Raw genomic sequence first — 17,184 nt, 5'->3', positions numbered from 1 at the left:
TTAGGTTTTGTTTTTAAATAGAGAAATATTACTATAGAAGGCTTCCCTGGTGGCCCATACAGTAAATAATCTGCCTGCAATGCATGAGACCGGAGTTCCATCCCTGGGCCAGAAAGATCCCCTGGAGGAGGGCATGGCAACCCACTCCAGTATTCTTGCCTGGAGAATCCCAAGGACCGAGGAGCCTGGCAGGCAACAATCCATGGAGTCACAAAAAGTCGGACACGACTGAGTGACCAACACACACACACACATACACAATAGGTCTTCAGATATTTTCTCACTTTTTAATTCTCTCTGAGAAGTGCAAGAATAGTTTTATTTTTTCTTGATCATAGAACTAAAATTTCTTAATATTTATAGCCTCTTTGCCGAACACTTATTGGTATCCCACGGCTAAAATATGTAAATACAACACTGCAATGATTTAAAACTTTTAATTAAAAATGCAGATTTAAAATGGTATTGTGTCACTCAAATACTTGCGCACCATGTCATAGCAACCTGATTCACAGTCGCCAAAAGGTGGGGACAACTCCATGAATGGCTTAAAAAATGTGCTTCTATGCAGAATGAAATATTATCCACCCTAAAAAGGGGAGGAGATTCTGACACAGGCTGCCACACAGATGACTCTTGAGGACATGATGTTAAGTGAAGTCAACAGTCACAAAATACCGTATAATTCCACTTATGAAGTATCTAAAGTTGTCAGAAAGTAGGGTGGTGGGTGCAGGGGCAGGGCTGGATGGGAGTTAGTGTTTAGTGGGAACAGTTTCAGTTTGAGAAGATGAAGTTACGATGGTGGTGCAGAGCAGTTCGAATGTACTAACAGAGAACTGAACGATTAAAGTGGCTAAAATGGTAAATTTTATATCATGTAGGTTTTACTACAATAAAAAATTTCAGTGACATTGTGTAAAGACTACCAAAATTAGGAACCAGTGGCTTCTTTGCAGGTATATTCTCTACCTAGACAACTAAGATGTTAATCGTATGGTTTCAGTTTTAGGTGTAAAGACTGCCCATTTGGTTTCAAGAGAGATTGTGGTTAGAATAATTTCAGGGAAAAATACATATATATACAAATACATACGCATATGCCAACCTGCTTAGAGCTGAATCCTCAACCGATAGACCCCATTTCCACATGCGAGTAATATGTGTATCTGAAAAAAGCGTGCAGTGAAGACAGCCCGGAGACCCACGCTCGTGGTCCCTGGAAGGCATCGCCCACTCTGGTCCTTCCCGGAGACCTCAAAGATGCGCTCGCCTCTGCTGCCTTCTGGCGGTCAAAGCCGGAACTAACCTTCAGGGCCTGTGTTGAATCTGGGTGCATCTGCGTTTTGTATACAAAGAGAAGTTCAACAAATACTCCTTCAATATAGATGTCCTTCCTGAATACGATGGCCCAGAGTAAACACAGTAACCCTGCTGTAATCGTGGATAGCAGAATTTTTTGGTGCTTTTCTTTAAATAGCCAGATTTAAGGTTCATAAAAAGTTGTTACTTGGTTTTTTCCTTTTAGTTTAAAATTCATTACATACTTATACTAATAGGTGATGCATGGTATTTTAGTTACTTGTGAGGTGTACATATCTTCTATGGTACTTTTGAAAATTAATTCAACTACTATTTTTATAAAACATCCACTCATTCAAGGCCACGGATGAGTGCTGGAAGAGGTGTGAAGATCCCCACTTTCTCCACTCAAAGAATTTCTTGTGCTGAGCTCTGGGCCCTATCCTGCCCACTGGAGGAATTTGCAGCCTATTCTGAATTGCTGTTGTTGTTTTGTTGGTAAATTGTGTCTGACTCTGTGACCTCATGGACCGTAGCCTGCCAGACTCCTCTGTCCATGGGATTCTCCAGGTAAGAATACTGGAGTTGGTGGCCACGTTCTCCTCCAGGGGATCTTCCTGACTCAGGGATCGAAGCCGTGTCTCCTGCATTGGCAGGTGGATTCTTTACCACTGAAAGAACCAGGGAAGCCATGGAAAACAGTGTGGAAGTTCTTTAAAAAATAAAACAAAATAGACTTACCATATGATTCAATAATCCCACTTTTGGGAATTACCAAAAAAATTGAAAGCAGGGTCTCAAGGAGATGTTTGTACACTAGTGTTCACAGCAGTGTTAGTCACAGTGGCTTTAAGGCAGAGGGAACCCAGTGTCCACTGACAGATGAATGGATTAGCAAAATGCAGTCCATGCATAGAGCGGAACATAATTCAGAATTCAAAATGTGGTCCATGCATACAGTGGAGCATAACTCAGAATTCAAAAGGGAGGAAGTTCTGATGCAGGTTGCACGTGGATGAATTTTGAGAACATTACGCTAAGTGAAATAAGCCAGTCACAAAAAGACAAATACTGAGTGATTCCTCACAAAGGAGGCCCCTAGATTAGTCAGATTCAAGGAGACAGAAAGTAGGATGGGTGAGGGCAGGGAGGGAGGTGGGGAGCTGGTCCTTAAATGGGTGGGGCAGAGCTTCAGTTTTGCAAGATAGAATTCTGGGGACAGATGGTAGTGGTAATTGCACAACATTTTGAATGTATTAAAACAATTTAATTGCACACTTAGAAATATTTACAATGATACATTTTATGTTATGTGTTTTTTACCACAATAAAAAAGTGAAAAAAGCCTCATACTGTATGACCCTAAAAGAAACGTGAACAGAGGGGTTAACAGGGTGATTTGGGCAGCTGAATTCCATCTCCTCAAGTTGAAGAGTGTGATTTCTAAAGCAAGTAGAACACAGCTGATAAAACAAGCGTGTGGGAGGCCCTGTCTACTGGGTTATCACCCCAGAGCACAGCCCTCTTCCTGGCGTTTCATGCTCTTCAGAAATAAAGACCATTTTGGTTGAAAATGGTCTTCCCTCTAACAATAAAAATGCAGCTGCCCACAGCTGCTGGGTGGTTTTTAACTTTTAGCTTTCAATCTGCCTGATCAGACTTGAGCCTCACAGCACAAGTGTGAGGACGGGGGCACTTCCCTGTGTTACGGAGAAAGAAGCTGGGATGCAGGGAGGGGACTTTTACCACTGCTTGTATACAGCTCAGCAGCTAACACTTTGGACTATGAATCTATTAATAGTACTTTTTGTATAAAGCCACAAGACTTGTGAGGCTGATGAGGAGAAGAACTTCGTCATTTATGAATGAGGAAAGTCCTGTAACACCCGGGAAGGGTCAGGCCGTGGGTTGTGATGCTGGGCTGGTGTTTCTGGGGTCCTCATGCACTTCCATCTCTCACTGTCTGCAGAAGCTTTATCCCCTGTCATCACCTGGGGAGATGTTATGTTATTTTGTCTATTTGGGAACTGGGGAAACTAAGACAGTGCCATGAAATTAAAAGATGCTTGCTCCTTGGAAGGAAAGCTATGGCAAACATAGACAGCATATTAAAAAGCAGAGACATCACTTTGCCAACAAAGGTCTATGTAGTCAAAGCTATGGTTTTTCCAGTAGTCATGTATGGATATGAGAGTTGGACTATAAAGAAAGCTGAGCACTGAAGAATTGATGCTGTTGAACTATGGCATTGGAGAAGACTCTCGAGAGTTACTTGAACTGCATGGAGATCACACTAGTCTATCCTAAAGGAAATCAGTCCTGAATATTCGTTGGAAGAATTGATGCTGAAGCTGAAACTCCAATACTTTGGCCATGTGATGGAAACAACTGACTCATTGGAAAAGACCCTGATGCTGGGAAAGACTGAGAGCAGGAGGAGAGTGGGATGACAGAGGATGAGATGGTTGGATGGCATCATTGACTCAACAGACATGAGTTTGAGCAAATTCTGGGAGATGGTGAAGGACAGGCAAGCTTGGTGTGCTACAGTAAATGGGGTAGCAAAGAGTTGGACACGACTTAGTAACTGACCAACAACAAAGACAGTACATGTGTACTAAGTCATTTCAGTCATGTCCAACTCTTTGAGACCCTAAGGACTGTAGCCTGCCAGGCTCCTCTGACCATGGGGTTCTCCAGGCAAGAATATTGGAGTGATTTGATTCTTCTCTATTTTTTTCTTGATGAGTCTGGCTAAAGGCTTGTCAATTTTGTTTATCTTCTCGAAGAACCAGCTTTTAGTTTTATTAATCTTTACTATTGTTTCTTTCATTTCTTTTTCATTTATTTCTGTTTGGCTCTTTATGATTTCTTTCCTTATACTAATTTTTTTTTCTAATCAACAAAACTAGAAATGAAAAAGGAGAGGTTACAACAGACAATGCAGAAATACAAAGGATTATAAGATACTATTATGAACAACTATATGGCAATAAAATGGATAAGCTGGAAGAAATGGACAGATTATAAGAAAAGTTCAATCTTCCAAGACTGAACCAGGAAGAAATAGAAATTATGAGCAACCCAATTATAAGCACTGAAATCGAAGCTATGATCAAAAATCTCCCCAAAAACAAAAGCTCAGGACCAGATGGCTTCACAGGAGAATTCTATCAAACATTTAGAGAAGAGCTAATGCCCATCCTTATAAAACTCTTTCAAAAAATTGCAGAGGAAGGAACACTTCCAAATTCATTCTACAAGGCCACCATTACCCTGATATCAAAACCAGACAAAGACAACACACACACACACAAAACTACAATATCACTGATGAACATAGATGCAAAAATCCTCAACAAAATTGTAGCAAACAGAATTCAGCAATACATCAAAAAAGCTCATATACCATGATAAAGTTGGCTTTATTCTAGGAATGCAAGGATTCTTCAATATATGCAAATCAATCAATGTGATACACCATATTAACAAATTGAAAGATAAAAGCCATATAATAATCTCAATAGATGCAGAAAAAGCCTTTGACAAAATTCAGCACCTATTTATGATTAAAACTCTTCTAAAAATGGGCATAGAAGGAACTTACCTCAATGTAGTAAGGGCCATATATGATAAACCTATAGCAAACATTATTCTCAGTGGTGAGACTAAAAGCATTCCCTCTAAGATTAGGAGCAAGACAAGGGTGTCCACTCTCACCACTATTATTCAAAATAATTCTGGAAGTCCTAGCTACAGCAATCAGAGAAGAAAAAGAAATAAAAGGAATCCAGGTCAGAAAAAAGAAGTAAAGCTTTCATTGTTTGCAGATGACATGATATTATATATAGAAAACCCTAAAGATAGTATCAGAAAATTACTAGAGCTAACCAGTGAATTTAGCAAAGTTGCAGGATACAAAGTCAATACACAAAAATCACTTGTGTTTCTATATACTAACAAGGAAAAATCAGAAAGAGAAATTAAGGAATCAATCCCATTCACCATTGCAACAAAAAGAATTAAATATCTAGGAATAAACTTACCTAAGGAGACAAAAGAGCTGTACATAAAAAATTATAAGACACTGATGAAAAAATCAAAGATGACATAAACAGATGGGGAGATATTCCAAGTTTCTGGGTAGGAAGAATCAATATTGTGAAAATGACTATATTATTAAAAGCAATATATAGATTCAATGTGATCCCTATCAAGTTACCAGTGGCATTTTTCACAGAACTAGGACAAAAAATTTCACAATTCATATGGAAGCACAAAAGACCCTGGATAGCCAAAGCAGTCTTGAGAAAGAAGAGTGGAGCTGGAGGAATCAGGCTTCCTGACTTCAGGTTATACTACAAAGCTGCAGTCACCAAGACACCATGGTACTGGCACAAAAACAGAAATATAGACCAATGGACTCTCTATCTTGCAGAGTCCAGAGATAAACCCATGCACCTATGTGCACCTTATTTTTGACAAAGGAGGCAAGAATATACAATGGGGCAAAGACAGCACCTTCACTAAATGGTGCTGGGAAACTGGACAGCTATGTGTAAAAGAATGAAATTAGAATACCTCCTAACACCATACACAAAGATAAACTCAAAATGGATTAAAGACCTAAATATAAGACCAGAAACTATAAAACTCTTAGGGGAAAACATAGGCAGAGCACTTGATGACATAAATCAAAGCAAGATCCTCTATGACCCACCTCCTAGAGTAATGGAAATAAAAACAAAAGTAAAGTGAGACCTGATTAAACTTAAAAGCTTTTGCACAGCAAAGGAAACTATAAGCAAGGTGAAAAGACAACCCTCGGAATGGGAGAAAATAATAGCAAAGGAAACAACTGACAAAGGATTAATTTCCAAAATATACAAGCAGCTCATACAACTCAATACCAGGAAAACAAACAACCCAATCAAAAAGTGGGAAAAAGACCTAAACAAACTTCTCTGCAAAGAAGACATACAGATGGCTAACAAACACATGAAAAGATGTTCAACATCACTCATTATTAGAGAAATACAAATCAAAATCACTATGAGATATCACCTCACATCAGTCAGAATGGCCATCATCAAAAAATCTAAAAACAATAAATGCTGGAGAGGGTGTGGAGAAAAGGAAATACTCTTGCACTGTTGGTGGGAATGCAAATTGATACAGCCACTACAGAAGATGGTATGGAGATTCCTTAAAAAACTAGGAATAAAACCACCATATGACCCAGCAATCCCATTCCTAGGCATATACTCTGAGGAAACCAGGGTTGAAAAAGACACATGTATCTTATTGTTCATTGCAGCACTATTCACAATAGCTAGAACATGGAAGCAACCTAGATACCCATCCACTGGTGAATGGATAAAGAAGTTGTGGTACACATACACAATGGAATATTACTCAGCCATAAAAAGAACATATTTGAGTCAGTTCTGATGAGGTGGATGAACCTAGAACCTATTATACAGAGTGAAGTGAGTCAGAAAGAGAAAGATAAATATGGTATTCTAATGCACGTATATGGAATCTAGAAAAATGGTTCTGAAGAATTTATTTACAGGGCAGCTATGGAGAAACAAACATAGAGAATAGACTTATGGACATGGGGAGAGGGGAGGAGAGGGTGAGATGTATGGAAAGAGTAGCGTGGAAACTTACATTACCATATGTAAAACAGATAGCCAACAGGACTTTGCTGTTATGACTCAGGAAACTCAAACAGGGACTCTGTATCAACCTAGAGAGGTGGGATGGGGAGGGAGATGGGGGGGAGTTTCAAAACGGAGCAGATATATGTATACCTATGGCTGATTCATGTTGAAGTTTGAAAGAAAACAACAAAATTCTGTAAAGCAATTATCCTTCAATAAAAAAATAAATTAAAAAAAAAAAAAAGAATACTGGAGTGGGTTGCCATGCCATCCTCCAGGGGATCTTCCTAACCCAGGGATTGAACCTGTGTCTCCTGCATTGCAGGCAGATTCTTTACTGTCTGAGCCACCAAGGAAGGAGAATGGCTTTTGCTTCAGTCCATTACAAGTGCCTTGGAGTCCTTTAGAAGGGGGTGGTTCCCGCTGCTGGAAGCCCTGCAGGGTCAGGTTGGGGGGCAGGAAGGACACACCACGGTGAAAGGTGCTGGAACTGCACGGTGGAGAGATGAGGAGGACAGCTTTCCACAAGGGAGGAATGAGTTCAGATCCCATCAAGGCTGGATACCAGCTCAGAGTGTCAGCGCTTTAAATAAAACCTACTAGGTGACCTCGCTGACTTTGGACATTTGTCAGAAGGACATCTGAGCCGTCTTGTGTAAGGGCAGGAGGAAGGGGGGCTTCCTCACCTGCTGGGAGCCTGGGGTCCTCTGTGCACAGAGAGAGAGGGGCCAGAAGAGCACTGGCCGCCCTGGGACCCCTGAGATGGCTTCTGACGCAGCCTCCGCCCTGGGGTGGTGTTGGGGGGGACAGCCACATCTGAGGCTCAGCCCCACCGCAGCCAGGCTCTTGATTAACCAGACTTTTTTCACTGATCACCTGTTTCAACTACTTTCTACTTGTTTCCTTCTTGACTTCTACCGGATACATTTTCTTCTTTGTCACCCTCTCATTTTAATTTTACTTTTACCTAACGTATCATTCTTGTTTCCCTCCCCATACTCCTCGGGGTGGACGGCTCCCGCTCCACACCCCACATCTGTGATGGGAATGAGCAGAAGTGGGCGGGCAAGCCCCCTTCCCCTCGATAACTCCTGCTGACAGAGTCACTGCCCTCAGCAGCGATGATCAGACAAGAGCTAAGTATGTTCTTCAGATAACTGAGAGGATGTCTAAACTCAAATCACAGACCTGACCCTAATCGGCTCCCCATTCATTAACTTTCACTTGCCCAAAATGGCATGAAATGGACAGCATCTATGTAGTCTGTAGTTTTCTCTAAGAGGTCAGATTTTTTCCCCTTAATTAATTAATTTATTTGGCTGCCTTGCATCTTAGTTGCAGCATGGACTCAGTAGTTGTAGATCACAGGCTTGTTGCCCCATGGCATGTGGAGTCTTCCCAGATGAGGGATTGAAACTATGTCCCCTGCACTAGCAGGCAGATTCTCTGTGCCACCAGAGAAATCCCCATGGGATGGTTTTGAAGATGAATCCAGATGGCCCGTGTATGAAGTAGTCTAATACAGTACACAGCTGCCGCCCCCAAATGGCTCTTATTACTAGTACTTGGAAACTTTTCCAGCAATTTATCATCATTGCTGTGACATTTATATTGTAATTTACAAAAGTATCGGTCCCCAAGAGATGAGGGGGAAAAAACAGTCTTTCACTGCAGACAGTCTGAGAAACACTGGTCTGCACCTCATGATTCCTGTTCTCAGAGAAAGCTCCTTAGAGTGACCAGAGGTGCATCTACAATTAGTGAAGTCCTCAGAAAGTTGCTGAGAGAAGCAACTGGGGACCCAGTGTCACAGGTTAGTTCTGAGTGAACAGGCAGACACAGGACACCCTATTATATCCTCTTTCTCCTTTCTGTTCCTCCACAGCCCCCTGGGGGCCAGCAGGGCAGAGGCTGAAGGGATGCTGGGCACCTGGCCGGAGCTCCTGCCCTGTGCACGCACACCGAGGCGCCCAGACCAGGAGCCCCGTGTCCCCACACACGGGGACTGACTTACTTTTCTGTGTGTTCCAGATTCATTTCACTTGATGCGTGGGAACGTGTCTGTAAGTGGCTTGCAGCTGCCGGGAGTATACAGGTGAGTCATTGTCTTCACATCGCCAACCCTCCGGAGAAGAAAAAAAAACTGACACTGCTTTCAAGTGATTCCCGTGTAACGTCCCCGAGGCAGAGAGTGTTGCCACAAGGGCGACAGGAAAGATCATGTGTGCAGGTTTCAGGAAGCAGTACTCTCTTTTCAGAGGCCGGGCTGGCCGTTGGTCAAGGAAGAGAACACACAGGCCGTGTGCACTCTTGCCAGCACTTCTCCTTCGAGAAGAATGAGGCATGTTTAATCCTTTCCTTTCTCTCAATGAACACAGGCCCGTAGGGGGTAGACACTCTCCATCCAGTTGAACGCCGTTCACTTGGCAAGTGCCTAGGGCAGGCAGTGCCGTCACAGGGACTCTGAGCTCTGGTGGAAGAGGGGAGGACTGTCTGCTCCCCGTGAAAGACCCGCCACCCGGCTGCCAGGGGCCCAGCAAAGCATCCACCAGGCTGGGGGTGCAGCCACGGGCTGAGCCAGTCACTGTGTCCTGGAAACTCGCGGTCCATCGTGACGGCCACCGAACAGGCACCTCATCAACACACACGCTGAGCTCCATCGACCCCATAGCACAACCGATGGTAAATGGGCATGAAGGCAGGTCTTTGGTAAAAGCAAAGCCACGTAAAGTGAACTTTTGAGAGGCAGGGATCCCTGTACTTTGTTCTACTAGAATCAAGGCTCAGTCATGATACTGAGATGTCATCAGTGGTAGGACACAGCTCTCTGCTTCAGGGATGGCCAAATGCGAAAGAACCAAGAACTGTTTGTCTTAGAATCTGCAAGTGAGCGCCATTCCCTCCTCAGCGCCGTCCTCTCTGATTGAAGGGCCCTGAGGCCTGGCCAGCCCCCTGCCGCCTCTGCCTACTCCCTCTGGCACTGTCACCAGCTGTGAGGAGGTGAGCAGTCCTCTCTCCTTCTGCAAGGAGAGCCATGTGGGGCCAGCCTGGACGAGTCTAGAACTGTTCCCTCTTCATCCCTGGGGTCAGCTGGGTTTCCTTGTCGGCCTCGGGCTTTCCTGCACATGGAAGTCCAAGTGCTGAACATCCACCAGTTCTGGTCTCTTCCTCTCCTCCCGACGGGATCACATCTCCACCCTCTGCTCTGAGCCCCGGTGAAGCAGGGCACGCAGTCTGAACAGTGACCCGGGAGTTGGGACAGAGAAGCTGAGGACTTGAGGGTCCTGGAGGACACACTGGGAGGACGGGTTGATGCAGGTACAGATAGAAGAGTGGGGAGGGGAGGCAGGACCTGGGTGCCCTTTATTAGGGTCTGGGGGTAAGGCGGGGCTGGTCAATTCAAACAAAAGACTGGGATTTTGTTCAGTTCCTTAGGGTCTCATCTTAGGGCACACGGGGGAGGCTCGGGCGGGTCAGGACAGAAAGATCACGGGGGCTCTGCCCCTGCTGTCCAGGGTCTGAGTGTATGAGGGGCTGGGGTCCCCCTACGCCCAGCGTCAGCCCCGTCTCCTGGCCGCTCAGGATGGCGCCGAGGCAGCAACACACACAGCAGCTCAGCTCTGCCTCACCACCTCACAGGCAATTAACAGAAGGACTTTCCTGTCCCGACAAAACAGAGATAAATCATTTTTCAAAAAAGGGTGACAACCACAGAGATGTCCATTTTCTGCTTCTTGTAAAGATGATGGCTCTGTTTGCTGTTCTGGGAGCTTTGTGTACGTTTTCAGAAATGCAAAGGTAGTCATGATGCTTGAGAACAAAAAAATCCATCAAAATTCTTCTTGTGAGTAAAAGCTGTGCTGGCCGTCAGGAGCAAACTCTTCCCCCACGTGTTTCTGGACTTGTGTGAGTGCCACAGGCGCTCCTGCATCTGTCTGGGGCAGAAGTGAAGCCCAGGCAGTCACTGCAGGGATGCAAACGTGCTCCACCTCCCGGGGCCTGGAGTGTGCATGAACTCTCACTACCTGGCCACAGGCATTTCCTCTGCCTTTCATCTCTATCCCCCCGAGAGTAGCTCTGTTTGCAATGTTCTCCTGACACAGGTGACGGAGACCACGGTGCACACTTCCAAGGTGAGGGAAGTCCCTCCTGTGTCTGAACATGGGGCCTCTTCTCTGGACCACCTGAATGGACGTGAAAAGGAGTGTTCTCTGCGGAGCAGGAAGGCCCTGTGCTCAGACCTGTATTTGTGTCGTGTTTACGGCTAATCTACGGGTTTAGGGAGTTATTTGGGGGCGTTATAGCACTAATAAACTGGTTTGGAGACGTTCGCAGTGTCTGAGGTATGTCTGAGCTCAGAACTCTTCTTAGTGCTTATGGTCACCAGCAGTGTCTTGTGTGAAGACAATCCATTGTCTCCTGTGTTAAGAAAAGACATCTTAAAAAATTACAGTAAAATACACATGACATAAAGTTCACCGTATTAGCCATTTTGTGTGTTCACTTTGAAGCACACTCACATCACTGTGAGACCATCCCCAGCACCAGCTCCAGAAGCTTTTTGTCCTCCCAGGCTGAGACCGTCTGCCCATTAGTTATGCCCCTTCCCCCACCAGACCATGGAAGCCACCCTTCTGTCTCCATGAATGTGACTAATCTGGGGACCCCATGGAAGTGGAATCCTACAGTATTTGTCCTTTTGTGTTTGATTTATTTCACTGAGCATGATGTTAGGTTTCACCCATGTGGTAGCCTGTGTTGGAATTTCCCTTTCTTTTTTTTTGCAGGCTGAATAATATTTTGTTGCGTATGTGAGCCACATTTTAAAAAATCTGTTCATTTATCGATGGACACCTGTAGTGCTTCTAGTTTTTGGCAAGTGTGAATAAAGCTGCTATGAACATGGGCAAACACACATCTGTTAACACTGAGATCTGTTTCTTTTGGAAAAGTCAGGGCAAATGAGAAAAATTAATGCTTTATTGAATTCTTGTGAGTCACAATTGCCCAAAACCACTTTTTATGTCTTGTCAATATTAATTGTGTAAATATCACAATTAGTAAAGTGCCTGAAAATTTTGATTGGAATGCTATTAGGTGATTTTCCCACCTAGACAATATAACGGAATTAAGACCAAATAACACTGAATATTTAGAGTTGCTGTGTTAATATTAGATGATGGCTTAAAAAACATTTTAAATAAGAGACTTCCCTGCCCCATAGATGAGTCCTGAATAAGAAATAATCTCAGCAGAGGATTTACGGCCCTGGATGGTAAGACTTCAAAATACTGGGCCCCCCAGAAACCGGCCGGCCAGTTGTAACATCAAGTGGTAGAAAGAGGCCTCGATAAGTCATGCAGCATCTCAAAGAAAAGGAAGAATGCCAGGCTGCACACTGTCTCCCTTCCTGGCCAAAGGCTACATCTTCCATGGCTTACTTTGTGCTCCTTTAGGCCCTGAAGAAACCATTTCTGGCCCAGGTCTCTCCTGTGGTGCTTGGTATGCCAGCATATCGCCGGTTTGTTTGGACACACCTGCCCTCCACACCATGACTGCTTCTAGAATCATCTCTGTGTTTATCAGTACTCCCCACCCGTGGAGACCTTGGTGAGCGTGTCCTTAGAGAGGACACCAGAGTCGTAAACGCACTCAGGTGTGTGCGGAAGGCTGTTCGCCCCGTCTGTCATAGTATCCTTACTCTTAAGAAGAAAACGTATGAACCAGAGGCAGCGAAGTACATTTACCTGGAAAACTCCAAACTAAAATCCTGCTGGTAAATGAACTGTGGTGGAGCGCAAAGAAGAGTCTGGAGGCATTCCACGGTCAATGTTTTTACTGGCTGAAGTGGCCTTAGGCTTGTTAGACTGACAGGTGACATGAAGTTGGAAGGAATTGCTTTCAACATATTCATATAAACTGAATATGGGGCCACGGAGGGTCTAATGGAGCCAAGGGATAGGCCAAGGTCAGCAGGTTGGAATCCACCCAGGAAAAGGCGAAGCCCTGAGTTAGGCTTGAAAATCCACACGGCGCTTGCTACAAAGGGAAGGGTAGTTTGAGACTAGATGGAGGTGGGGGGCAGCAGGGAAGGGGGGTTACCTTTTGTGAAAAACTGGAAACAGTGTGACAGCTAGGCACTAACAAGGCGGGATTACCACTCTGAACTTTGCTCCTCTGTAAAAAAAGATCAAGTTAGAGCTACACACAGACCTGCAGAGAGTTCTCGGGTGTATTACTGAGACACCATCACAGAGAAAATGACGTAAGAAAAGCAGACTGACGTGGCCGTGTGCATTTGCGTGGGTTTGAGTGTGAATATCTGCGGTGCAGGACCTCTGGGGCAGGTTTGCATCCAGGGGTTAATACATCGAGCAGGGCTGCAGAGGAGACCTGCACCTGGACTTTGCTTCCGTATTTAATCTCAAAGCCAATGTACTTCTATATTAATTCCACAATCTCATACATCACATCACTGACCTTTTTGATTGATCATGAGGAAAGATGGGGCAGCTGTTAAAAAGCAAACTCGAGATCCCACCGCTTTAGCCACAGGCTGCGTCTGTCTGTGGCCAGGCTGTCTGTGCTCAGAGGACCGGGAGGAGCCCCTGCTGCTGGACCCGGTCAGGGACTAACCGGGGCTCCATGGCAGAGGTCAGGGTGAGGCCTGTCTTGTTCCTTCTCTGCCTGGACCTGGTGGATCTGGACACAGGAGCTGCTTCATCGTGATGAATAAACAAGTCAGAGTCTGCTAATGGAAATGCGGACCCGTGTGGCTGGAGAATGAAGTTAGGGTTGAACTTGGACATGTTCTTGGTGATGGCAGGTTCCTGAGAGGCAGACAGACTCCTCTGGGTCCAGCAGAGGGCAGGACAGATGCTGGAAGCAGGTGTCCTGGGGGAGGCGTCACCCCAGCCCAGAGGCCTCCCCTTGGCCACGCCATACCATCTGGCCCCTGGCACCGCCTCTTTCCCGTTTATTCCTCTCCACTGCACTCATCTTCAGGTATTTGTTCATATTTTGTTTGCTCCCAGTCCTGTTGCCCAACAGTTCCTGGTGCTCAGTGGGCACTCTGTAAATCTTGGCTGAGTAAATAAATAATTAGCGACTGGCAGGAATGGAAGGCGGTGTCACCAGAGGGGGCCCCTCAGCCCTGCCAGTGTGGGATGAAAGGGCTGTCAGCTTCCAGAAGTAACTCCCCAGCTCCAGAATTGCCCCCCCCCACCACCGTGCTCCTGCCCTGAGCTGCACCCCCCACACGGAGGAGGCGTGGCCACCCCGGGGCATTGCTGGGCAGCTCTGGAGCACTTGGTAACTCAGAAGGAGGTGTGAAGTGACCCTAACAATGTGAATCAAAACTGGAGCCCATTATACAGAGTGAAGTAAGCCAGAAAGATAAAGACCAATACAATATACTAATACATATATATGGAATTTAGAAAGATGGTAACGATAACCCTATGTGCAAAACAGAAAAAGAGACACAGATGTACAGAACAGACTTTTGGACTCTGTGGGAAAAGGCGAGGATGGGATGTTTTGAGAGAACAGCATCGAAACATGTATATTATCAAGGGTGAAACAGATCGCCAGCCCAGGTTGGATGCATGAGACAAGTGCTTGGGGCTGGTGCACTAGGAAGACCCAGAGGATGGGATGGAGAGGGAGGTGGGAGGGGGGATCGGGACAGGGAATACATGTAAATCCATGGCTGATTCATGTCAATGTATGGCAAAAACCACTACAATATTGTAAAGTAATTAGCCTCCAACTAATAAAAATAAATGGAAAAAAAAAAAGCTTTTTTCTTTCAAGATCTTTCTCCAGGTGCAGGGTAACAGAGCCTCTCCTCCCCTTCTTGGTGGTCTCAGCCACTCCACCCCCTGCCCCCCCCCCCCCAATTGTGCTTATTTCAGACTTTGAGTAAACAGGCGCTATCCCCCAGCTTTGGGAGGGTCATTCCTTCAAGAACCCCATCCATCCACCCCGCAGCCTGGGATCCACCTGGTGGAAAACAGAGACCAGTGTATATCACTTAGCACTTTGCTGCGTGGACACTTTGATGTAAATTATCTTCTTGGGTTTCTGTGACCCTCGGGTACTGTTTAGCCAGAGCTTTAAGATGAGGAACCAGGTCTGACAAGTGAGTGAGCTCCCTGTACCCACGACAGACCCCTCAGTGCCCTGCCTCTCCCCAGGCCCTTCCCCAAGGTCAGGGACAGCGTGAGGGACCACTCAGGCCCTGGTCACCCCGATTCCCACCTTCGTCTTCCTGATTCAACCCAGATTTACCTGCCCACAGCTGCCCATGCATGGAAGAGTCGAGGTGTCCTAATAAACCCCAAACAAGAAAGCCTTAGCAGCTGGGCTGTTCCCACTGCCTCTTACGGGCTTAGTGTGGCCAACCTAACATGGGGAACTTGGGTGGACTCTTCACAAATAATACAAAAGGAGAGCTTTTTTACATCTACAACAAATTATAAATGAGTGGCTTGAGATATATATTAGGATGATCGTTTTTAGAGTTCAAGCTCTAACTTTCAGGCATGTGGCCAAACCTGTCTGTAAATTCTTAAAAGCGGTCAGTAGTCGTCTGTAATTATTTTGACCCAGTCTTTTAATACCCAAGAGTCATAATCTTCATAGCTTGTGAGTGCATCTATTTAAAAAGTCACGTGTTCCTGTCACAGGCTGTGTGGAGGGCAGCCTGGAAGGTGGCCAGGGACCATTTCTTATCCCTTCTCTATCATCTGGAGGAAAAGTGACTGCTTTCTGTCCTTCTAAACCCATCTACAAACTGTATGGGCTTCCCAGGTGGCTCAGTGGTAAAGAATCTGCCTGGTAATGAGCAGGAAATGTGGATTCAATCCCTGGGTCGGGAAGATCCCCAGGAGAAGGAAATGGCCACCCACTCCAGTATTCTTGCCTGGAGAATCTCATGGACAGAGGAGCCTGGCAGGCTACATTCCAGGGGGTCACAAAGAGTTGGACATGACTTAGAGACTAAACAAACGACAAAGGAGCGTATGGTTCCCCATAAACACACTTGTAATTACCAATGTGTAAAGTGCTTTCAGGTCCCTGGATGAGGTCTCCGACCACCTTGGGTGTTTCTGGCATCCTAGGAGTGCGCTGGGCAGCAGGCCACATTCACGGACTAGAAGGTGCTCCCGGAACAGAAGACAGGTGATAAGACCAGTTTGGTTGCACACAAATGGACATGAAATCCCATAGGCAACCCCATAGAAAAGACACCTGATTGAATTTTTCTCATGCCTCAGCCAACTTTGACTGTGAATAACATTTTAACATCTTTGAATGATTCTTCTAGGAGCCAACCAGGTCACATGACCCCAGCTTAGCGTCCTCCAAGTGGCAAAGCCTGTCCACACCTATACTGTGCATGTTTCTCAGGAACCCGCTAGTGGTGAGCATGGGGCAGGAATAACCCTTTTTCCTCCTTTCCCGACTGTCCTTCTGGTGACACAGGCTTTTCCGTAACTGGGGCGGAAGGATCCCAGAGTCTCAGACAGACACAGTGGTAACTTACCCATTTAGTGTTATGAAATTTTCACATACTTTTACAAAACCAGCTATAGATGAAATTAAAAGCTACTATTCTATTCTATTAAAAGGGCTTCCCAGGTGGTGCTAGTGGTAAAGAACTTGCCTGCCAATACAGGAGACATGAGATTCAGGTTGCACATCCCTGGGTTGGGAAGATCCCTGGGAGGCATGGCAACCCACTCCAGTGTTCTTGCCTAGAGAATCCCATGGACAGAGGATCTTGGAGGGCTACAGTCCATGGGGTTGCAAAGAGTTGGATGTGACTGAAGCTACTTAGCACACATTCTGTAATAGATTTTAAATAACCATTATATGAATCAATTATATTTTAATATTTAAATGATATATGAGATGTTACAAAATTATTTTAATTACAAGTATGTAATTAAAACTATTATGTATTATTATAAAATGTTTTTATAAAGCTATTCTTGGCAACAGAAAAGTATTTACTCTCATTGACGTATACTGAGTACCATTTTTTTAAAACCATGTCAAGCATCATGAAAATATTAGGATTCTGTCTGTCTTACAGAATTGCTAAATAGTTATCTAAACCCTAGTTTCTACTTTTTAAAAAATGTCTATTAAATCTATTTTCACTTTAAAAGCCTGGATGCTGAAAAGGGAAGTGAAAAAACCTTTGAAG

This window comes from Cervus elaphus, chromosome 30, assembly GCF_910594005.1.
Source record: "Cervus elaphus chromosome 30, mCerEla1.1, whole genome shotgun sequence".
Lineage (NCBI taxonomy): Eukaryota > Metazoa > Chordata > Mammalia > Artiodactyla > Cervidae > Cervus > Cervus elaphus.
The sequence above is the reverse complement of the archived record's forward strand: the minus strand, read 5'-3'. Positions refer to the sequence as shown.